Raw genomic sequence first — 25921 nt, 5'->3', positions numbered from 1 at the left:
TGTACAGGTGGATGTTATATGTACAGGGAGGGGGTAATATGTACAGGGAGGGGGTAATATGTACAGGGAGGGGGTAATATGTACAGGCGGGGGTAATATGTACAGGGAGGGGGGTTAATGTGTACAGGGGGGTAATATGTACAGGGAGGGGGTAATATGTACAGGGGTGGTAATATGTACAGGGAGGGGGTTAATATGTACAGGAGGGTAATATGTACAGGGAGTTAATATGTGTAGGGAGGTATTATGTACAGGGAAGGGTAATATGTACAGGAGGGGGTAATATGTACAGGCGAGAGTAATGTGTACAGGGAGGGGTAATATGTACAGAGAGGGGGGTTAATATGTACAGGGAGGGGGTAATATGTACAGGGAGGGGGTAATATGTACAGGAGGGGGTAATATGTAAAGGAGGGGGTATTATGTACAGGAAGGGGGGTATTATGTACAGGGAGGGGGTAATATGTACAGGAGGGGGTAATATGTACAGGAGGGGGTAATATGTACAGGGAGGGGGGTTAATATGTACAGGGAGGGGTAATATGTACAGGAGGGGGTAATATGCACAGAGAGGGGTAATATGTACAGGGAGGGGGGTTAATATGTACAGGGAGGGGGTAATATGTACAGGGGAGGGTAATATGTACAGGGAGGGGGTTTAATATGTACAGGGGGTAATATGTACAGGGGGTAATATGTACAGGGAGGGGGTAATATGTACAGGGAGGGGGTAATATGTACAGGGAGGGGGTTACTCTATGGGTGGAATCTAGTAGAATACAGAAGAAAAATCCCTCATTCAGAGAAAAGTACAGTTTAACAGCCACCACATCCCTGTTATATAGACAACAAGGAGACCCCCTAAGGTATGGGACTTTAAAAAGTGACTGTAAACGTAAAAGTATAAAAAATATATATCTTTGTTAAATATTAGCAACAACAATAACGCAAAATATGGGGTAATATGTACAGGGAGGGGGTTAATATGTACAGGAGGGTAATATGTACAGGGAGTCAATATGTGTAGGGAGGTATTATGCACAGGAGGGGTAATATGTACAGGGAGGGGGCAATATGTACAGGGAGGGGGGTAATATGTACAGGGAGGGGGCAATATGTACAGGGAGGGGGGTAATATGTACAGGGAGGGGGCTAATATGTACAGGGAGGGGGTAATATGTACAGGGAGGGGGGTAATATGTACAGGGAGGGGGCAATATGTACAGGGAGGGGGGAAATATGTACAGTAGGGGGGTAATATGTACAGGGAGGGGGGTAATATGCACAGGAGGGTGTAATATATCAGTGACTATGGCTGCACTATATACCCTGATCTGTGATGCTGCGGCTGTATACTCCTGACTCTATGGGTGGAATCAACATCCCTGTTATATAGACAACAAGGAGACCCCCTAAGGTATGGGACTTTAAAAAGTGACTGTAAACGTAAAAGTATAAAAAATATATATCTTTGTTAAATATTAGCAACAACAATAACGCAAAATATGAGATAAAAATAGGGGTCACATCAATGTACAAATCCATAAATAGTGGGTGGATGTAGACATATGTAGAAGAACTCTTTACTTGACCCAACGTTTCTGGCTGAATGCCCTTCTTCAGAGGTTTTATTCAAGCATATAGAGTCATATATCTATGAAAACATATATTACAAATATTAGTGAATAGGTAATAAGCATATTGATTTGTGATGGAAAATGTCTCAGTAATATAAAAACATACAAGCAAAATCGCTTAACCACCTTGATATCTCACATGACCATAGAAAAAGTTAGTTGATCAGCTAGACTGTTGGAAAAAAGGAATTGTCCAAGGCCCCACTCCCCGGGAACACCAGCGAGGATCCCAAACACACACATTCTTGTTAGATGCGCCCGTCCCTATGCCACTTTACAGTGGTGAATCTGCATTGGTGCCCGTTTGTTGGGGCGGGGCCCTGCGCTCCCTGAGCGGGGGATCTTTCCTCCCATGCGTGCTCAGTTTTCACTCTGTGTCCGATGGCCTCACTGGCATCTCCTGCACATGATAAAAAGCTGTTTCCATAGCAGTCCATTACAGCTGCTGCAGCTCTGCTTCCTCCTGGGGATACGTACGGCCGGCCTGGCTACTGTCAATGACAGGTACTTTGCAATTATATTTCATTACTTGCCCTTATTTGCCTTGTCCTTTTGTAAGTGGCCCACATTTTTTGAGACTATCTAGCCCTTATCCTTTTATCTGGCATCTATACAGGTATACTCCTGGGATTGGTGGACCCAACCCGACCCCTTTGTTCTGTATAGCAGATTTTGCTACCATACTTTCAGAGTTACCCTTAGTCTCTTTTATCTCATCATTTATAGGTAGGTAGCTACATGTACTCCTCTTTCTTCCATTGTACCTTATGGAGACTTAGTTATGTACAATTTTTTCGCGCATACAATTTCCTTAATCAAATACTCTCCTCTGTCTAAGTATCTAGACTCCAGAGGGCTCTCTGATCGGGCGCTGGTATTACCGGGGAGTGGGGCCTTGGAGAATTCCTTTTTTCCAATAGTCTAGCTGTTCAACTATCTCTTTCTATGGTCATGTGAGATATCAAGGTGGTTTTCTATGATGTAAGTGATTTTGCCTGTATGTTTTTATACTGCCGAGACTTTTTCCATTACAAATCAATATGCTTATTAACTATACACTAATATTTGTAATATATGTTTTCTTAGATATATGACTCTATATGCTTGAATAAAATCCCTGAAGAAGGGCATTCAGCCAGAAAACTTGGATCAAGTAAAGAGTTCTTCTACATATGTCTACATCCACTAACTATTTATGGATTTGTACATTAACGTGACCCCTATTTTTCTCATATTTTGTGTTATTGTTGTTGCTAATATTTAATAAAGATATTTATTTTTTTATACTTTTACATTTACAGTCGCTTTTTAAAGACCCATACCTTAATGGGTCTCCTTTTTGTCCAGTGGAATACAGTGGATAGAGTGAGTAGATTCTATAAGGGGTGGGGCTTATGAGAAGTGGGGGGGGTCAAAAAGGAAGGGCGGGGTCTGACACCCCCCCATCCTAAAACTTCACCAGCCACCACTGGTTATGATGAGGAAAGGTTGTGAGCACTGAACTTATTCTCTCTGGAGAAGAGACACTTGAGAGGGGATATGATTTCAATTTATAAATACTGTACTGGTGACCCCACAATAGGGAGAAAACTTTTTTGCAGAAGGGAGTTTAACAAGACTCGTGACCACTCATTAAAATTAGAAGAAAAGAAGTTTAACCTTAACCACTTAAGGACCGCCTCACGCCGATGTACATCGGCAAGGCGGCACGGGCAGGCAAAATCACGTACATACACGTGATTTGCCTCCCGCGGGTGGGGGGTCCTATCGGACCCCCCCCCCCCCAGTGCCCGAGGCGGTCCTGTTTTGTCCCCCAGCGATCGGAGGTGAGGGGGAGGCCATCCGTTCGTGGCCCCCCCCCTCGCGATCGCTGCCGGCCAATAGGAACATTCCTTTGCTGCTGTATGCTAAACAGCAGCAAAGGAAATGATGTCATCTCTCCTCGGCTCAGTATTTTCCGTTCCGGCGCCGAGGAGAGAAGACTGTAATGTGAGTGCACAAACACTACACACACAGTAGAACATGCCAGGCACACAAAACAGCCCGATCCCTCCCCCCGATCGCCCCCCAATCACCCCTCCCCTGTCACAAACTGACACCAAGCAGTTTTTTTTTTTTTGATTACTGCATGGTGTCAGTTTGTGACAGTTATAGGGCGTACACACGGTCGGACTTTGTTCGGACATTCCGACAACAAAATCCTAGGATTTTTTCCGACGGATGTTGGCTCAAACTTGTTTTGTCTACACACGGTCGCACAAAGTTGTCGGAAAATCCGATCGTTCTAAACGTGGTGACGTAAAACACGTACGTCGGGACTATAAACGGGGCAGTGGCCAATAGCTTTCATCTTACATAGTTACATAGTTACATAGTAGGTGAGGTTGAAAAAAGACACAAGTCCATCAAGTCCAACCTATGTGTGTGATTATGTGTCAGTATTGCATTGTATATCCCTGTATGTTGTGGTCATTCAGGTGCTCATCTAATAGTTTCTTGAAGCTATCAATGCCCCCCGCTGAGACCACCGCCTGTGGAAGGGAATTCCACATCCTTGCCGCTCTTACAGTAAAGAACCCTCTACGTAGTTTAAGATTAAACCTCTTTTCTTCTAATTTTAATGAGTGGCCACGAGTCTTGGTAAACTCTCTTCTGCGAAAAAGTTTTATCCCTATTGAGGGGTCACCAGTCCGGTATTTGTAAATTGAAATCATATCCCCTCTCAAGCGTCTCTTCTCCAGAGAGAATAAGTTCAGTGCTCGCAACCTTTCCTCATAACTAAGATCCTCCAGACCCTTTATTAGCTTTGTTGCCCTTCTTTGTACTCGCTCCATTTCCAGTACATCCTTCCTGAGGACTGGTGCCCAGAACTGGACCGCATACTCTAGGTGCGGCCGGACCAGAGTCTTGTAGAGCGGGAGAATTATCGTTTTATCTCTGGAGTTGATCCCCCTTTTAATGCATGCCAATATTCTGTTTGCTTTGTTAGCAGCAGCTTGGCATTGCCTGCCATTGCTGAGCCTATCATCCACTAGGACCCCCAGGTCCTTTTCCATCCTAGATTCCCCCAGAGGTTCTCCCCCCAGTGTATAGATTGCATTCATATTTTTGCCACCCAAATGCATTATTTTACATTTTTCTACATTGAACCTCATTTGCCATGTAGTCGCCCACCCCATTAATTTGTTCAGGTCTTTTTGCAAGGTTTCCACGTCCTGCGGAGAAGTTATTGCCCTGCTTAGCTTAGTATCGTCTGCAAATACAGAGATTGAACTGTTTATCCCATCCTCCAGATCGTTTATGAACAAATTAAATAGGATTGGTCCCAGCACAGAACCCTGGGGCACCCCACTACCCACCCCTGACCATTCTGAGTACTCCCCATTTATCACCACCCTCTGAACTCGCCCTTGTAGCCAGTTTTCAATCCATGTACTCACCCTATGGTCCATGCCAACAGACCTTATTTTGTACAGTAAACGTTTATGGGGAACTGTGTCAAATGCTTTTGCAAAATCCAGATACACCACGTCTACAGGCCTTCCTTTATCTAGATGGCAACTCACCTCCTCATAGAAGGTTAATAGATTGGTTTGGCAAGAACGATTCTTCATGAATCCATGCTGATTACTGCTAATGATATTGTTCGTATTACTAAAATCCTGTATATAGTCCCTTATCATCCCCTCCAAGAGTTTACATACTATCGATGTTAGGCTAACTGGTCTGTAATTCCCAGGGATGTATTTTGGGCCCTTTTTAAATATAGGTGCTACATTGGCTTTTCTCCAATCAGCTGGTACCATTCCAGTCAGTAGACTATCTGTAAAAATTAGGAACAACGGTCTGGCAATCACTTGACTGAGTTCCCTAAGTACCCTCGGATGCAAGCCATCTGGTCCCGGTGATTTATTAATGTTAAGTTTCTCAAGTCTAATTTTAATTCCGTCCTCTGTTAACCATGGAGGTGCTTCCTGTGTTGTGTCATGAGGATAAACACTGCAGTTTTGGTTACTGAAGCCCCCCGATTCACTCGTGAAGACTGAGGAGAAGAATAAATTCAATACCTTCGCCATCTCCCCATCCTTTGTAACCAGATGTCCTTCCTCATTCTTTATGGGGCCAATATGGTCTGTCCTCCCTTTTTTACTGTTTACATACTTAAAGAATTTCTTGGGATTTTTTTTGCTCTCCTCCGCTATGTGTCTTTCATGTTCTATCTTAGCTGTCCTAATTGCACCTTTACATATCCTGTTGCATTCTTTATAAAGTCTGAATGCTGAGGATGATCCCTCAACCTTGTATTTTTTGAAGACCTTCTCCTTTGCTTTTATATGCATTTTTACATTGGAGTTAAGCCATCCAGGACTTTTGTTCGCTCTTTTAAATTTATTACCCAATGGGATACATTGGCTAATGCCCTTATTTAATATGCTCTTAAAGCAAACCCATCTCTCCTCCGTATTCTTTGTTTCTAATATTAAATATTTTTATCTTCAAAAAAATTGTGACAAAAAAATTACAACTTTATCCTTTCCAAAAAAGGGATAACTTAGGAGTCATTTGTATAGTCCTGGCGTTTTAGGACCTCAAGAAATGAGATAGACCGCCAGTACATCAGGATTGATCAATTTTCAAATATATATCTCATAATTTGTAGACAAAATAACTTCCCTACAAACCAATTAATATACACTTATTGGGATTTTTTTTTTTTACCAAAGACATGTAGCAGAATACATTTGGCCTAAATTTATGAAGAAATTTGATTTTTTTTTTTGTATTGGATATGTTTTATAACAGAAAGTAGATAATATATTTATATTTTCAATTTTCAATTTTTTTTTCGGTCATATAATAAAAAATAAAAAACCCAGAGGTGATCAAATACCACCAAATTAAAGCTCTATTTGTGGGAAAAAATGATATAAATTGAATTTGGGTACAGTGTTACATGACCAAATTGCTAGTTATTTAATTCATTAATTAATTGATTAATTGTAGCACAGTGATGAATCACAAAAAATGCTTTAGTCACAAAGGGTTTAAAACCTTAAAACCTTCCGGAGGACAGGGGGTTAAGAATGACAGCTCCCATATCCTGTGATTTACTTGTATGCCATAATAAAGTTTTAGAGGAATTTGTCCTACACCAGTCCATCCAGTGCAACCTGTGTGGGTGTGTATGTATCTATGTCACTACCATTTCCCATATCCCTGTATATTCCATTTGCTAAGATGCCCATTTAAAAGTTTTTTAATAATCGTGACTGCCCGCTGATACCACCAACTGTGGAAGGGAGATCTACATCCTTACCACTCTAACAATAGAGAACTCCTTATGTAGTTTAAAGTAAACCTCTTCTCAGCCAACTTCATTGAGGTGCCACATGTCGGGGGATAAGCCAGGGAGGATTGGCTCTAAGGCCTGGCATGGTTGTCAATACCCAGCCCGGTACTGACGAATGCCATGTGCAAAAGATCTTGACACCCTCCTGCCTTTATAAAGATGACAGTTTCTCACTGACTGGTCTTCAGCTCTCTGATACCCGTGTTCCTGTGTTCTTGTTACTTCTGGATTTCCTGTTACAGACCCGGCATATTTCTAGACTTCCCCTTGCTTCTCTCCTGGCTCTCACCTTGGGCTTGTTCCACTGACCTGTTCCCGGTTACCTCCTGAGTATGACACTATGCCTCCAACCACGCTCCTGTCTACTCCTCCACATGACCACTGTGCTCTGACCTTGGCTTCCATTCCTGACCACATCTCCTGCCTCATCCTGCCTGCTGTGATCCACCTGCACTTCTCAGCCTGTCATCCAGGATCAGCTTCCTCCAGTGCCCGGCTATCTCCTGAAGAGGCATCACCACTGCAGATCCATCTGACTACCATACAGCTGGTAACCTGTGCTTCTTTGGGCTCAGCATCTCCTGTCACCATCTCCTGAGGTGTTGTACACTCAGCCGCAAGTGAAACCCTCTCAACATCTCGGCCTCAGGACCAGATACGTGACACCACGTTTTGTCCTGAGACTGAATAGAATCACCATTTAGATACTTGTATATTGTGATCCTGTTCCCTCTTAAGCATCTCTTCTCAGGGAGAATACATTTAATCTTTATAGATATTGCTATACTGTTACTCCTCCAGTCTCCTTATTAGGTTTGTTGGCCTTCTCTGGAATCTCTCCGGTTCCTGTACATCCCTCCTGAGGACTGGTGACCAGAACTGGATGGCATATTCAATATGTGGTCACACCAGAGTTTTGTAAAGTGGCAGAATTATACTTTTAATCTATGGAATAAATCCCCTTTTTAATGGTAATAGTCTGCTGACTTTGCTTGCTGCAGCTTGGCATGGCATGCTATTGCTGAACCTGTGATCTACTGGGACCCCCAGATCTTTTTGCATCCTGGAATCCCCCCGAGTTTCTCCCCCTAACTAGTAACTTGCATTTCTATTTTTAGCTTTGACGTGGAGATTCCGCTATACGCTATGCGTATATCCATGTCTCTTGCACTAATAAGCGCCCTTTCAGCCTTTTGGTTTAATGCATCTTATTAAACCCGTATAAGTAAACAGACATGACCACCATCTTACATCCTCAGCTCGACTGTCCACCCTCATAAGGAAATGACAAACAGGAAGTCATGGCCCCAACAGCCAATCGCTTCCTCCATGCAAAATGGCATCACTGGAAATGACCACACAGGAAATGACAACACTAAAGGGGAGGGCATTCACAGGAGTGGGAGGGAGAAGTGCACATGTCTCATCCACTCGTCTCCAAGCCCATGAGAAGGTTTTCATACTGACGGTTTTACCGCTGCTCCCGATTCAACCCAAGTGCGCTCTGCTAGAATGCTCCTTGGTTAAATCAGACACAGGGAGACAGATGTCAATCTATAAAACACACATCCTAGAATAAAATGTCCACATGAGTCCATATAATAAAATTTCCACAACAGCTTACAAATACATTACATTACATACATTATTAAACCTCATTTGCCATGTAGTTGCTCACCCCTATATTTTTATTGAGGTCTTCTTATAACATTTCTATATCCTGTTGCAAAGTTATTGTCCTGCTTAGCTTTGTATGTTCAGTAACCACTGAGATTGAACTTTTCAAATCCCACTGCAGCTGGAGGATAGTCTCAGGCAAACACCCATTTAGTTGGGACATTCACCAAACCTCCAGACAGAAAGATTTTTCTTCTAGACGTGTTTTGGGGACTATGTTTGCCATTTCATCAGGGGATTTTCCTGAGTGACCTGGGAAGATTGTGTGGCCATTTGTATCTTATCTGGCATCATTTGACAAACCACAGACAATGGTGGACATTTGGAGTGGATCAGGAATATATTGAGGTGGAAGAACCAGCTGAGATACAGATTATAGTTATCCTGCCAGTAGAAGTTCTGGGACTACTGTATAAGGAATTCTCATAACCACATACTGTATGTTGAATTATCTACATGGGATTTTTTCTATAGACGTCCTTGTTATCCTTGGGGCTTCACCAACCCGCTCTTCTGTGGAGGAAATAGCAAATATAGTCCATGAAACACGTCCAATAAATTTTTTTCCCCATTGCATATACTGTATTGACGATTCTTGGACATTCAAGTATAAATCTGGAACCTGTGATACTATTCTGGAGGGACAAAGAGATAGAGGAGATGGAAGATTTTAAGTTGCACATAGTCTGTACCAGTCTCAATGTTATTGAATACTTTTATGGAGAACAAATAAACTTATGAACTTTATATACTAGTATTGTGTATTGATACCTGACAAGTCCCACGTTGGTATATTGTTATATTTTCTGATAGAGATGTTGGTACCTTCTCTATAAGGATCAGATACCCTCTTGATGTCCTTAACTCTTAACGCAGGAAAAACAGATCGGTTTTGAGATGTTTAGATTTGTGAAGAGCTGGGAACTCAGCACAGAGCTATCCCTAACAAAAGTCCCTGAGATATACAGTAAATCACTTACAGTAAATATCTTGTGGGTGCAATGACACATCAGGATTTTAAAGAGAAGGAAACACAAGTTTTGCAATGCAGAATCTTCTTCCTCTTTTAATTCTCTTTACAAGTTCTCATTCTTCCTTCACACAGACCTACCACACCGACTGCAGAAATGTTCTCCCTCCGTGTCCTTCTCCTGTGGGCTCTTCTCTGTCCAGGCACAGGTATGTAAGTACATTATAAAGAGGTCATTAAACAGTATTATTATCAGAGTACATATTGTAGATACCCCGACTGCAGCAATGTGCCCCCTCCATGTCCTCCTGTGGGCTTCTCTCTGTCCAGGCAGAGTGGTGGATAAAACTCTGATTGATAAATGGAGGGGGATGAACGGTGACAATGTTATACACAGATGGACAGTTGTATCCTCTCCTGCAGGGTGCTGCTCATTTCTTTAGTAGGAAAGCTCTTACATTTGGAGCTCTACCATCCCCCAGCTATTCTGAGGATAGGACTAACAAACCTTTACTGGCAGCCAGTAAAAATACTGAAGGTTGGCAACACTGGCCCAGGGGTCCAAGGGAACCATAAAGAATCCAGCTTTCTCTTGACTTTCTCTCCAACTGCAGTCCCATTTTGGCTGAGAGGCACCTATAATGGAGAACAGAGACCACACCTGCCTACATACCGCAATATCATTATAACAAAACTGTCAGGGATGTGCTGGCCATAGTGCAGCCAAAGCTCCTAGACATTAGCGTGAACACGCACACGTACGTTAGCCATTAATGCTGGTGCCAAATGGCCTATATAAGGGCAGCAGCTGCACTAGTGCATTTCTGTCTGATCTGCAGCTTTACCCTGTATACCTGTTACTGTGATCTCTGCTTGACTCCTGTGTTTGACCCGGCTTATCCTGACCACGCTTGCTCTCCTCCTATCCTGACCTCGGCTTGCCTTAAAGACTTTGTTATATCTTCCATCTGCCTGATATCCTGTTGCCAACCTCTGCCTACACCTTGACCATTCTCTGCCTGCTGTTTATACTGATATCTGATCCTCTGTTCATAACCTGGCTTGTCTGACCCTGCATCCAGCTATCCGTCTGTCCTGCTCTGCATAGTGCCTGGTGACACCGGTCCTACATCTGCTGTGTGTCTACATCTGCTGTTTCTGTTGCCATCTGCTGCTTCAGCCATCCAGCCCAGCTCTGGTGACACACCTGCCACACACTTCTGCAACCAACAGAAGATCCTGCAGGCACTCTGACCTCACTGAGCACTCGTGGCCACTGTCCCAACACCAGTGTCCCTTGAGCCGGGGCTGTATGAGAGGTCTTTCTCTACACGTCAGACTCTACTGAAAGATTTTTTGACCCTCCAGATCAAATCCCTAATAATATGCATATCAATCCATTACATCAGGAAGGATGTACTGGAAATGGAGCGAGTACAAAGAAGGGCAACAAAGCTAATAAAGGGTCTGGAGGATATTAGTTATGAGCAGCGGTGGCCCGTCCATAGGCGGCGCATGGGTGCCACCCCCCCAAGCTAAAAAAATTTTAAACATTTTTAAAAAAGGCCCTTTAAGAGTGTCCGAGCACCGGACACACGCCAGTCTATGGGAAGCTGATTTGCCCATGTTAAGGGAGGGTTCGGTGTGCAAGCAATGCGCCCGCAAACACTCCCACTCCTCACTGATAGGTACGTGGCCTCCTTTCTGATTTTTCATTGGCAGGGACGGAGGAAGACTGTGCGGTGCTTTTTGCAGCCACCGCTGCGTCACTTCCGGTTTCCTGTCTCACTGCTGTGTGGAAAGCAGTGGATCACTCGCTATGGCGGTACGGAGCAGTTCTTCCTCCTCCTGGCTTACCTTCTCCCTGTCCTCCAGCTCCTACAGGCATGCTCCAGGTGGATGTCTCTCGTGCTGTGACTAGGCATGTGCATTTCATTTCGTTCCGAATCGAAATTCGGACGAATTTTTCATTATTCGGAAATTCGGATGCATCCGAATTTCCGAATTACAAAAGTAAAGAATTTAAACGAATCCGAAAAAAACGAACAAATTCGAAAACATATTCGAATCGAATTCGAAAACATAACATAAAAAATAGAAAACGTTTTTCTAAAAAAAACAATAAGATAGAATATAAAATAATAAAGCAATAGAATATATATATATAAAAAAATTTTTTATTATTCTCTTCTATTGTTTTTTTATGCTTTTCTTTTCTATTATTTTATATTCTATAATAGTCTTTTCAAATTCATTCTATACGAAATTCGAATTTCGTAACATGGCTTCTGAAGTTTAAATTTCATATAGAATGAATTCGAATTTGAATAGAAAAGATTAGAACAGAAAATAATAGAAAAGATTAGACTAGAAAAACAATAGAACAGAATAGAAGCAAATATAATATATATATTATATTTTCTTCTATTCTGTTCTATTGTTTTTCCAGTCTATTCTTTTCTATTACTTTCTATTCTATTCTAATCTTTTATATTCAAATTTGATTTCGGTCTATATGAAATTCGAATTTTGGAAGATGTTTGAGATATATATATATATATATATATATATATATATATATATATATATATATATATATATATATATATATAAATAATTTTTTTTCTATTCTGTTTCATTGTTTTTCTATGCTATTCTTTTCTATTCTATTCTAAACTTTTCTATTCGAATTTGAATTCATTCTATACGAAATTCGAATTTCGGAAGATGGCTTCTGAAAGTGGAATTTCGTATAGAATGAATTCGAATTTGAATAGAAAAGATTAGAATAGAAAATAATAGACTAGACAAACAATAGAACAGAACAGAATAAAATATAATATATATATTTTATTCTATTCTGTTCTATTTTTTCTATGCTGGTCTATTGTTTTTCTATTCTTTTCTATTATTTTCTATTTTATTCTAATCTTTTCTATTTGAATGCAAAATCATTCTATACGAAATTTGAATTTCTGAAAATGGTTATACAGAAACAGAATTAAATAGAATAGAAAAGACTAGAACAGAAAAACAATAGAACAGAATAGAAAAAAATTATATAAAACCGTCTTCCGAAATTGGAATTTGGTACAGAATGAATTCAAATAGAAAAGATTAGAATAGAACAGGAAATAATATAAAAGAATAGCATAGAAAAACAATAGAACAGAATAAAAAAAATATAAAATATTCTATTCTAATCTTTTCTATTCAAATTCATATAACCATCTTCCATAATTGGAATTTGGTACAGAATGAATTTGAATAGAAAAGATTAGAATACAATATATTATATTTTTTTCTATTCTGTTCTATTGTTTTTCTATGCTATTCTTTTATACTTTCTATTCTATCCTAATCTTTTCTATTGGAATTCGATTTCATTCTATGCGAATTTCAAATTTGGCAAAATGGTTATATATAGTTTACTTTTTCAAATTCAGTTAATGTTTTTTTCGAATGCGGTAGAATTTTTTCGAATTTTATAGTTTTTTTCGAATGTGGTAGAATTTTTTCAAATTTGACAGTTTTTTTCGAATGTGGTAGAATTTTTTCGAATTTGATAGTTTTTTTCGAATACGGTCGAATTTTTTCGAATGCGGTCGAATTTTTTCGAATTCGAATACAAAACGAAACGAATTCCGAAAACGAATGTAACGAATGCAACAAATTTAACTAAATTAATTTAGTTAAATAACGAATCGAAACGAAACGAAACTAAACAAATTTTTTCATCCTGCACATGTCTAGCTGTGACTGCCCCCAGGTAAGAATCAGACCGCTCTCTGGGAAGCCTGCAGGACTCTGGCTTCAGTAACTTTTTTCAGCTCTGCCGTCCTTGCTGTCTGTGTACTCCGGGGAACTGACAGGTCAGCAGATTAGGAATTTCAAGAATGGGAACCAGAGACAGCAAAAGCTGCCAGGCTGAGCAGTAATTACTGCAACATCTCATATGTGGACAAGTGCAAGAAGGCAATATGTAGGGGGATGGGGCCAATGTGTACATGGAGGATTCAATACATGGGGGATGTGTAAAAGGAAGGGGGGTAAATGTGGGCAAGAGGGAGTATTGTGTACAGGAAGGGTATACTACATACAGAGAGGGGGGTTAATATGTACAGGGGAGGGGTAATATGTACACGGAGGGGGGGGTGTAATATGTACAGGGAGGGAGGTTAATATGTACAGGGGGGTAACATGTACAGGAGGGGGTAATATGTACTGGAGGGGGTAATATGTACAGGAGAGTGTAATATGTACATGTAGGGGTGTTATATGTACAGGAGAGGAAATATGTACAGGCAGGGGGTTAATATGAACAGGAGAATAATATGTGTAGGGAGGTATTATGTACAGGGAAGGGTAATATGTACGGCGGGGTAATATGTACAAGTGAGAGTAATGTGTACAGGAGGGGGTAATATGTACAAGGGGGTAATATGTATAGGAGGGGGTAATATGTACAGGTGGGGGTAATATGTACGGGGGGGTTAATATGTACGGGAGGGGGTATTATGTACAGGGAGGGGGGGTTAATATGTACAGGGAGGGGTAATATGTACAGGAGGGGGTATTATGTACAGGGAGGGGGGTTAATATGTACAGGGAGGGGGGTTAATATGTACAGGGAGGGGGTATTATTAACAGGGAGGGAGGTTAATATGTACAGGGAGGGGTAATATGTACAGGTGAGGGTAATATGTACAGGAGGGGTAATATGTACAGGTGGGGGTAATATGTACAGTAGGGCGTAATATGTACAAGAGGGGTTAATATGTACAAGAGGGGGTAATATGTACAAGAGGGGGTAATATGTACAAGAGGGGGTAATATGTACAGGGGGGTGTTAATATGTACAGGGGAGGGGTAATATGTACAGGAGGGGGTATTATGTACAGGGAGGGGGGTTAATATGTACAGGGAGGGGTAATATGTACAGGAGGGGGTACTATGTACAGGGAGGGGTAATATGTACAGGGGGGTGTTAATATGTACAGGGAGGGGTATTATGTACAGGGGGTGTTAATATGTACAGGGGAGGGGTATTATGTACAGGGAGGGGGGTTAATATGTACAGGAGGGGGTAACATGTACAGGGAGGGGTAATATGTACAGGGGGGGTGTTAATATGTACAGGGAGGGGTAATATGTACAGGCGGGGGTAATATGTACAGTAGGGGGGTAATGTGTACAAGAGGGGTTAATATGTACAGGAGGGGGTAATATGTACAGGAGGGGGTATTATATGTACAGGGGAGGGATAATATGTACAGGAGGGGGTATTATGTACAGGGAGAGGGGTTAATATGTACAGGGAGGGGTAATATGTACAGGAGGGGGTACTATGTACAGGGAGGGGTAATATGTACAGGGGGGGTGTTAATATGTACAGGGAGGGGTACTATGTACAGGAGGGGGTAATATGTACAGGCGGGGGTAAAATGTACAGTAGGGGGGTAATATGTACAAGAGGGGTTAATATGTACAGGAGGGGGTATTATGTACAGGAGGGGGTATTAATATGTACAGGGAGGGGGGTTAATATGTACAGGGGAGGGGTAATATGTACAGGAGGGGGTATTATGTACAGGGAGGGGGGTTAAAATGTACAGGGAGGGGTAATATGTACAGGAGGGGGTAATATGTACAGGAGGGGGTAATATGTACAGGGAGGGGTAATATGTACAGGGGGGGTGTTAATATGTACAGGGAGGGGTAATATGTACAAGGGGTAATATGTACAGGAGGGGGTAATATGTACAGTGAGGGGTTAATATGTACAGAAGAGGTTAATTTGTACAGTAGGGGGGTAATATGTACAAGAGGGGTTAATATGTACAGGAGGGGGTAATATGTACAGGGAGGGGAGTTAATATGTACAGGGAGGGGTAATATGTACAGGAGGGGGTATTATGTACAGGGGAGTGAAAAAAGAAGGGGACTGTTAGGCATAAAGCCTAGGGACTTTTGAGGTGTTGGTATTGATAGTAGGTATTTAGACCACATTAAAGTAAAAAAGAAATTTTTATTACAAATAGATTAAAAAGAGCCTAATCAAGGCCACATATAGTACAATCTTTTTTTCAAAAATATATATAAAAATGTAACAACAATTTTATATTCCAGATACCACTATTTTGTTCTCTACATGTTTCGCTCTATGGAGCTTCCTCAGGAGATTAGATGGTACCGTTATAACTGTAATTTACATAAAGAAGAAATAAATCAGTACAATACAAGATCATAGAATCCACGAATTATTGATAATGAAAAAAATTAACAAATTTAATTGAAAATCTAATTTTTTATATACGTTTTTAATATATATATATATTTTTAATATATAGGTCTATATTTATACAATGCAGATAATGCAGTACAAAAATATATATATACATGTAAATAAACACAAAAAAACCCAAAAAAAAAAAAAAAAAAAAAAAAAACCTTACCTAAAGTAAAAACTCTGTGACAAAAATTGAAAATTTTGGAGAATATAAGCGGCCATTCAGTCACATGTCAGTCAGTTGGCATTGTCTACTTAATGACATGTGGCTGTAATGCCTTTTACATAGGCAAAACTAAGCGTCCATTCTTTCATCGAATACGAGACCATGTCTCTCTGGTGTGTAAAAAAAGAATGGAAACACCGATCAGCCGCCATATGGGCCTATTCCATCAATTCGATGATACTCTGATGCGATTTGTTGCCCTGGAACACGTCCCTCCAGGCGATAGGGGAGGTAATTATGATCAAATTTTATTACAGCGGGAGGCTAAATGGATTGTAAATTTAGATGCCTTAAAAAACCCTGGCCTTAATGATACTTTAAGTTATAAACCTTTTTTATAACTTGAACTCAATATATATTTTTTTTTTTTTTCCCAATATTTAACCTTGCCACAATTAATTTCTGTTTATTTTTACACAGCACATTATTGATTATTTGTGAAACGATCACCAGACTTAGAGGAATTCAATCTTCAAAATAATGCTATTTAATTAAACAGTGTTTTTTATTTGTATAGATTTTTTCAAACATGTATTCCATGTATAGCTCGCTCTCCAATCTGGATCAACCCCTCCTCTTTTTACTTGCACGGACACCCAGGCATTTGGAAATTGGGGTTCCTAATCAATGATCCCCTCTTTCAAATGCCTTTAGGTTCCCTGTGCTGCCTCCCACATTGCTGAACTAGTATACATACTTTTAAGACGGGGTATTGATCTGTTTAGTGAACGGCCAATGTTTACCATCAGGCTTGCTCACTCTCTTCTCAGCCGTTTTTATCCCCCTCCCATCAGTTGAGGGCAAAAGATCTTTCAAAATGGCGATTGGGGACTGCACATCTAGGCAGTCTTTCCCATCTGTCATTTCAGCCTGGAGCGCATGCGCAGTGACACCTCCCTTACGTCCGCGGAGTGACGGTGACGTCAGACGCCGTCCACTCCGGAGTCTAATACTTAAACGGGGAAATCCACCTGTGTTCCCCGTCATTCCCTCTGTTGGACACCACGAGACAAGGAGGATTTTTCCTCCATGGACTGTCTTTTTGGACTACTCTTCACCAGGTATGAAGCTATATCTTTTTGGCAGCAGCCTGTATATATTTCTTTTTTCTCTAAACTTTACATTGAAACTGGATATGGCTATTTTCATTGCTCAGGTTTTGGATATTCAAGCAGGCTGATCCGGCCCCCCTCAATTCCATACCTGTTCAAAACATCTTTATATCGAAGTCCTTGGTTCCCTACATCCCACAACGGTGCTTATGTCCCTTTCTACACCCAGGATGTCATTTCTAATGAATATTGATTCTATCTAATAAATACACAAAAGGTAAAATTTAACTGAATATTTAAATATATATTTTTGTTTTTGCAAACAACCAATCAGAGTCTTATATAGAAATTCTATATAAATACTCTATACAATTATTATTATAATTATTTTTTGTCCTGTGTTTCAAACTAGGACATTCTAATAATCCAACCTAAACAGTATTACCTCTGCAAGTTATTTCTGGGGGATCCAGAAACCTAGTGAGAGCGGGCTCTTTCATGGATGAAGTTTCTCTTACTGCCTGGTGATCTTCAGCTTCATCTTATAATTGATAGAAAGATTTTGGGAAAAACAATTTTTGTCACAGAGTTTTTACTTTAGGTAAGGTTTTTTTTTTTTTTTTGTTTTTTTTTTTTTTTTGTGTTTATTTACATGTATATATATATTTTTGTACTGCATTATCTGCATTGTATAAATATAGACCTATATATTAAAAATATATATATATTAAAAACGTATATAAAAAATTAGATTTAATTAAATTTGTTAATTTTTTTCATTATCAATAATTCGTGGATTCTATGATCTTGTATTGTACTGATTTATTTCTTCTTTATGTAAATTACAGTTATAACGGTACCATCTAATCTCCTGAGGAAGCTCCATAGAGCGAAACATGTAGAGAGCAAAATAGTGGTATCTGGAATATAAAATTGTTGTTACATTTTTATATATATTTTTGAAAAAAGATTGTACTATATGTGGCCTTGATTAGGCTCTTTTTAATCTATTTGTAATAAAAATTTATTTTTTACTTTAATGTGGTCTAAATACCTACTATCAATACCAACACCTCAAAAGTCCCTAGGCTTTATGCCTAACAGTCCCCTTCTTTTTTCATTATTTATTTATATGGGATGTGGTGTCTTATGTTGGTTCTTCTTGTTCCTATCCTTTAGTATGTACAGGGGAGTGTTAATATGTACAGGGGAGGGGTAATATGTACAGGAGGGGGTATTATGTACAGGGAGGGGGGTTAATATGTACAGGGAGGGGTAATATGTACAGGGAGGGGTAATATGTACAGGGGGGGTGTTAATATGTACAGGGAGGGGTAATATGTACAAGGGGTAATATGTACAGGAGGGGGTAATATGTACAGGAGGGGGTAATATGTACAGGCGGGGGTAATATGTACAGTGAGGGGTTAATATGTACAGGAGGGGGTAATATGTACAGTAGGGGGGTAATATGCACAAGAGGGATTAATATGTACAGGAGGGGTTAATATGTACAGGGAGGGGGGTTAATATGTACAGGGAGGGGTAATATGTACAGGAAGGGGTAATATGTACGGGAGGGGTAATATGTACAGGAGGGGGGTTAATATGTACAGGAGGGGTTAATATGTACAGGAGGGTGTAATATGGACAGGAGGGGTAATGTGTACAGAGAGGGGGGTAATATGTACAGAGAGTTAATATGTGTAGGGGGGTATTATGTACAGGGAAGGGTAATATGTACGGCGGGGTAATATGTACAGGCGAGAGTAATGTGTACAAGAGGGGGTAATACATACAGGGAGGGGGGTTAATATGTACAAGGAGGGGTAATATGTACAGGGAGGGGGGTTAATATGTACAGGGAGGGGGGTTAATATGTACAGGGAGGGGTAATATGTACAGGAGGGGGTACTATGTACAGGAGGGGGTAATATGTACAGGCGGGGGTAATATGTACAAGAGGGGTTAATATGTACAGTAGGGGGATAATATGTACAAGGGAGGGGTAATATGTACAGCGGGGGGGTGTTAATATGTACAGGGGAGGGGTAATATGTACAGCGGGGGGGTGTTAATATGTACAGGGGAGGGGTAATATGTACAGGAGGGGGTATTATGTACAGGGAGGGGGTTAATATGTACAGGAGGGGGTAATATGTACAGGGGGGGTAATATGCACAGTATATATATCTTTATTAAATATTAGCAACAACAATAACGCAAAATATGAGATAAAAATAGGGTCACAAAATAGAGTCATATATCTATGAAAACATATATTACAAATATTAGTGAATAGGTAATAAGCATATTGATTTGTAATGGAAAAAGTCTCAGCAGTATAAAAACATACAAGCAAAATCACTTACATCATAGAAAACCACCTTGATATCTCACATGACCATAGAAAAAGAGTTGAACAGCTAGACTGTTGGAAAAAAGGAATTCTCCAAGGCCCCACTCCCCGGTAATACCAGCGCCCGATCAGAGAGCCCTCTGGAGTCTAGATACTTAGGCAGAGGAGAGTATTTAATTAGGGAAATTGTATGCGCAAAAAAACTGTACATACCGTAACTAAGTCTCCATAAGGTACAATGGAAGAAAGAGGAGTACATGTAGCTACCTACCTATAAATGATGAGATAAAAGAGACTAAGGGTAAAGTATAAGTGAAAAAGTAAACTGGGGAGTGGGGCCTTGGAGAATTCCTTTTTTCCAATAGTCTAGCTGTTCAACTATCTTTTTCTATGGTCATGTGAGATATCAAGGTGGTTTTCTATGATGTAAGCGATTTTGCTTGTATGTTTTTATACTGCTGAGACATTTTCCATTACAAATCAATATTAACTATGCACTAATATTTGTAATATATGTTTTCTTAGATATATGACTCTATATGCTTGAATAAAACCCCTGAAGAAGGGCATTCAGCCAGAAACGTTGGGTCAAGTAAAGAGTTCTTCTACATATGTCTACATCCACCTACTATTTATGGATTTGTACATTGACATGACCCTATTTTTCTCATATTTTGCGTTATTGTTGCTAATATTTAATAAAGATATTTATTTTTTATACTTTTACATTTACAGTCACTTTTTAAAGACCCATACCTTAATGGGTCTCCTTTCTGTCCAGTGGAATACAGTGGACAGAGTGAGTAGATTCTATAAGGGGTGGGGCTTATGAGAAGTTGGGGGGGTCAAAAAGGAAGGGCGGGGTCTGACACCCCCCCATCCTAAAACTTTACCAGCCACCACTGGTTATGATGAAGAAAGGTTGTGAGCGCTGAACTTATTCTCTCTGGAGAAGAGACGCTTGAGAGGGGATATGATTTCAATATACAAATACCGGACTGGTGACCCCACAATAGGGAGAAAACTTTTTTGCAGAAGGGAGTTTAATAAGACTCATGGCCACTCATTAAAATTAGAAGAAAAGAGGTTTAACCTTAAACTGCGTAGAGGGTTCTTTACTATAAGAGCGGCAAGGATGTGGAATTCCCTTCCACAGGCGGTGGTCTCAGCGGGGGGCATTGATAGTTTCTAAATACTATTAGATAAGCACCTGAATGACCACAACATACAGGGATATACAATGTAATACTGACATATAATTCATATATCAAATCTTCCAAATGGAAAACAAACATATACAGGGCTTAGATCCAGAGAATGAATCAGTGAGTAGATCGGTTGGGTATTCCAAGGTATATAAAGCAAAGAATCTTCAGGTATAAGGCTGGATTCACACTATACTACACGACAGTAGTACGACTTTCATCCTACTTTGCTCTGCGACATCAGTCCTACATTGGTCCTACATCCATCCGACTTTCATGAACAGGATACTACTTTGATCCGACTTTTCAGATAGTACACTTGTCCTTTGACCAATCAAAACTAACACACAATGGGAGGAGCTACAGCAGGGGGCAGGAAATAACACAATGTCGAATGCCAAAGTCGGATGGTTAGGACAAGGATCCGACTTTGATCCTACTTCAATGATAGTCAATGGGCTGAAGTAGGATCAAAGTCGGACCAAAGTAGTACAGGGAGCATTTCTAAAGTCGGAACGACTTGTGTCGGACCAGTTAGGACGGCTCCCATAGGGAAACATCGAATTTCACACGTCATGCGACATGAGCTCCCAATGTCGGAGCGTTTGTCGGACCAGTGTGAACCCAGCCTTAAGGCCGGATTCACACTGGTGCGACACGACAGCCATCCTACTTTGGATCTGACTTTACCCTGCGACATGAAGCCAGCATGCATCCGACTTTCAATGAACGGGGATCCGATTTGGATCCCCGCCAATGCCCGGCACTGTGTTTGGTATTAATCTTGAGGGGGAACTCCGCGACAAATTTTAAATAAAAAAAGCGGCATGGGTTCCCCCTCCAAGAGCATACCAGGCCCTTGGGCCTGGTATGGACCTTAAGGGGAACCCCCTAAGCCGAAAAAATGAAAAAATCCATACCAGACCCTTTTTTGAGCACGCAGCCTGGCCGGTCAGGAATGGGGGTAGGGAGGAGCGAGCGCCCCCCCTCCTGAACTGTACCAGGCCACATGCACTCAACATGGAGGAGGTAGGTGCTTTGGGGCAGGGGGGCGCCCTGCGCCCCCCCCCCACCCCAAAGCACCTTGTCCCTATGTTGATGAGGACAAGGGCCTCTTCCCGACAACCCTGGCCGTTGGATGTCGGGGTCTGCGGGCGGGGGGCTTATCGGAATCCGGATCCCCCTTTGATAAGGGGGCCCCCAGATCCCAGCCCCCCACCCTTTGTGAATGAGTATGGGGTACATCGTACCCCTACCCATTCACTTAGGGAAAAAAGTGTCAATGAAAAAACACAGTACACAGGTTTTTAAAGTAATTTATTAGGCAGCTCCGGGGTCTTCTTCTGACTTCGGGGGTCTCTCCGGCGTCTCCTCCCGGTGTCCTGATCTTCTGCCGGCTCCTCCGCCATCTTCTGCAGCTCTTTTGCAAGCGGTGGCCTGGACTATTGCCTTCTTGTCTTGTCATCTTCTTTTTCTTCTAAGGGGGCAGGGTCACCACCTATATAAGTCCATTGCGGAGCGCTCAGAGAGCATTCCAGCTGGAGAGAGCATCGTGTCAACATCGGAAGAAGAGAAGAGGGAAGAAGACAAGAAGGCAGAAGTCCGGGCCACCGCTTGCAAAAGAGCTGCAGAAGATGGCGGAGGAGCCAGCAGAAGATCAGGACACCGGGAGGAGACCCCTGAAGTCAGAAGAGGACCCCCGGAGTCGGAAGAAGACCCTCGAAACCGGAAGAAGACCCCCGAAGTCGGAAGAAGACTCCAGAGCTGCCTAATAAATTACTTTAAAAATCTGTGTAGTGTGTTTTTTCATTGACACTTTTTTCCCTAGATGAATGGGTAGGGGTACGATGTACCCCATACTCATTCACAAAGGGTGGGGGGCCGGGATCTGGGGGCCCCCCTTATTAAAGGGGGCTCCCGGATTCCGATAAGCCCCCCGCACGCAGACCCCGACAACCAATGGCCAGGGTTGTCGGGAAGAGGCCCTTGTCCTCATCAACATGGGGACAAGGTGCTTTGGGGTGGGGGGCCGCAGGGAGCCCACCTGCCCCAAAGCACCCACCCCCCATGTTGAGGGCATGCAGCCTGGTATGGTTTTAGGAGGGGGGGCATTCGCTCATCCCCACCCCCATTCCTGACCGGCTGGGCTGTGTGCTCGGATAAGGGTCTGGTATGGATTTGGGGGGGACCACCACGCTGTTTTTCTGGCGTAGGGGGTTCCCCTTGAGGTCCATACCAGACCCAAGGGCCTGGTATGCTCTTGGAGGGGGGGAACCCATGCCGGTTTTTTATTTAAAATTTGGCGCGGAGTTCCCCCTCAAGATCATCTGAGCACAAGTCGCATGCCAAACTCGGATCATGTGAGACGGCGATCCGACTTTGATCCGACTTCAATGATAGTCAATGGGCTGAAGTAGGATCAAAGTCAGGCCAAAGTAGTACAGGGAGCATTTTTAAAGTCGGAACGACTTGTGTCAGACCAGTTAGGACGGCTCCCATAGGGAAACATTGAATTTCACACGTCATGCGACATGAGCTCCCAATGTTGGAGCGTTTGTCGGACCAGTGTGAACCCACCCTAATGAAACTTGCAGAATGTATTGATGGTGTGCACTATGGAGCCCCAGATGACGCACCCTTATGCTGCGTACCCACGAGCAAACTTTTTGACCGGACTGGTCCGACGGACTGAGTCCGGCGGACAATTCGACCATGTGTGGGCTTCATCGGACCTGCAGCGGACTTTTTCGGTCGAAAATCTGACGGACTTTAGATTTGGAACATGTGTCAAATCTTTCCGACCGGCTCGAGTCCGGTCGAAAAGTCCACTCGTCTGTATGCTAGTCCAACGGACGAAAACCGTCACTAGGGCAGCTGTTGGCTACTGGCTATCAACTTCCTTATTTTAGTCCGGTGTACGTCATCACGTACAAATCCATCGGACTTTGGTGTGGTCGTGTGTAGACAAGTCCGTTTGTTTGGAAAGTCAGTCGGAAGTCTGCCGAAAGTCTGTCAGATAGACCGTCAGACCAGTCCGGTTGAAAAGTCTGGTCGTGTGTACGCGGCATAAACCATATTTCTAGGGCGCTGTGCTCCACAGGAGGATATATAACAGAGCCTGTATGTTTCCCACAGATAGCTAGGCTCATATTCCACCGCAAACACCTCCCTCCATGCCAATAGGAGCTCATTACAGAAAGCCATGGGCATACAAAGCTTGGATCTTACATGGATTTCATATACAATCATGTACAGTATTCAGAACTCCATATATTCCATATGATCAAGCTAAAGCCAATGTTTGTATTCCACATGGTAGTCTCTGGCTCCAAACAAAGTAAACATGATATTGTATATCTGTATTTATTATAGTGATCAGTGCATAGAAATAAACAGTTGCGCTAATTGTTGCAGTCCATATTCAAAATCAAAAAATATATAAACAATGCCATCAACATTATTTCATTTCTTCCTTAAAGTGTGCAGTGATCTAATAGATCCACTTGTGAAGTGACTTTTATATTGGGAGTGTGCTACCAATCATTTTTATTGGTGGATTCAATAACAGATCTGTTCTCCGGAGTCTATTGGTTCCTTATTTGAGCCATGCGGATGGAATGTTATTGATTTAAATGATAGATGTGATTATGTAAGCCATTGCAAAGTGACAACAACGGCATTTGCTTCCAAAGTAACATATGGAGACACGGTTGGCATTGGGATCACTATTTGTGGTGTAAATTGAGCCTGGCTGTGTTGTAATTAAGATCAGCAGCTCACAAATAGAGAACTAACACAGCTGTGAATGACGGGTGATAACGGAGGGAGCAAATTTTATTTCATTTTATGAATGAGAAAATTATCATAGTATCATTTTACACAGAAGATATATTGGACTTTGATCCAAAACTACAAAGATAAAATCACACATTGAAATCAAGGTTTAACCCCCTCAATACCGGCCACTCCCCCCCCCCTTCCTGCCCAGGACAATTTTCAGCTTCTAGCGCTGTTATACTTTGAATGACAATTACGCGGTCATACAACACTGTACCCAAACTACATTTCTATCATTTTATTCCCACAAATAGAGATTTCTTTTGGTGGTATTTGATCACCTCTGGAGTTTTTATTTTTTTTATTTTTTGCTAAACAAAGTGCTCCGGAAATGTCAGGTGTTCCGGAAATGTCAGTGGAGCTGTTTGCTTGGAGTGAGAGAGACGTCATCGCGTTGGGAGGAGAGCGCCATTGCTGGACTGAGGCCTGCTGGGGTGAGATAAACCTTATAAGAGATTGTATCTCTGGATAGAGCGGTGAGCGGTGCACATAAACCTGTTTGCTACAGAGACTGAGCTTTACCAGTGTGTGCAACTGTGTTACAAGACAAGCCGGTCACTTTTCTGTTTGATTTGCCTTTTTGCTAAATGAAGCTACTTTTACTTTACTGGACAGTCTCTGAGCTGGCTGTTCACCCCTCTGATCCCTTACCAGACATCTCAAGTCTCCCGCATTTGGCTGCGATCTCCCGGACACCCGCGAGCGCAGGGCGATCTCCCGGACACCCGCGAGCGCAGGGCGATCTCCCGGACACCCGCGAGCGCAGGGCGATCTCCCGGACACCCGCGAGCGCAGGGCGATCTCCCAGACACCCGCGAGCGCAGGGCGATCTCCCAGACACCCGCGAGCGCAGGGCGATCTCCCAGACACCCGCGAGCGCAGGGCGATCTCCCAGACACCCGCGAGCGCAGGGCGATCTCCCAGACACCCGCGAGCGCAGGGCGATCTCCCAGACACCCGCGAGCGCAGGGCGATCTCCTGGCTGGGTCTGTCATTTAGCCACACACAGACAGACCAGCCCGAGAGGCCAAATGGAGGACGGCCACTCTGTCTGTGGCTAAGTAACAGGCGGATGTAAGGCGCTGTGAGCTGAGACAGAGGGGGGCAGCCCATACTGCTGTCCCCAGCCTGCTTTGGCTGCTGCATGGATACTTTTTTTGGTGGTCGGTCTGGACGATTCAGCAGGGAAGGAGGAGGGTGGGCAGAGGCGGAGAGGAGACTGATCTGCAGGCTGGAGCAATTAAAAGAAAAAAAAAAAACATTCCCCTGTCAAGTGGACGCTTTCTCCACTTTCAGGTGCTGCTTCGCAGTGATCTCCT

This window comes from Aquarana catesbeiana, linkage group LG02 (assembly GCF_042186555.1).
Source record: "Aquarana catesbeiana isolate 2022-GZ linkage group LG02, ASM4218655v1, whole genome shotgun sequence".
Taxonomy (NCBI): domain Eukaryota; kingdom Metazoa; phylum Chordata; class Amphibia; order Anura; family Ranidae; genus Aquarana; species Aquarana catesbeiana.
This window is presented reverse-complemented; position numbering follows the sequence as displayed.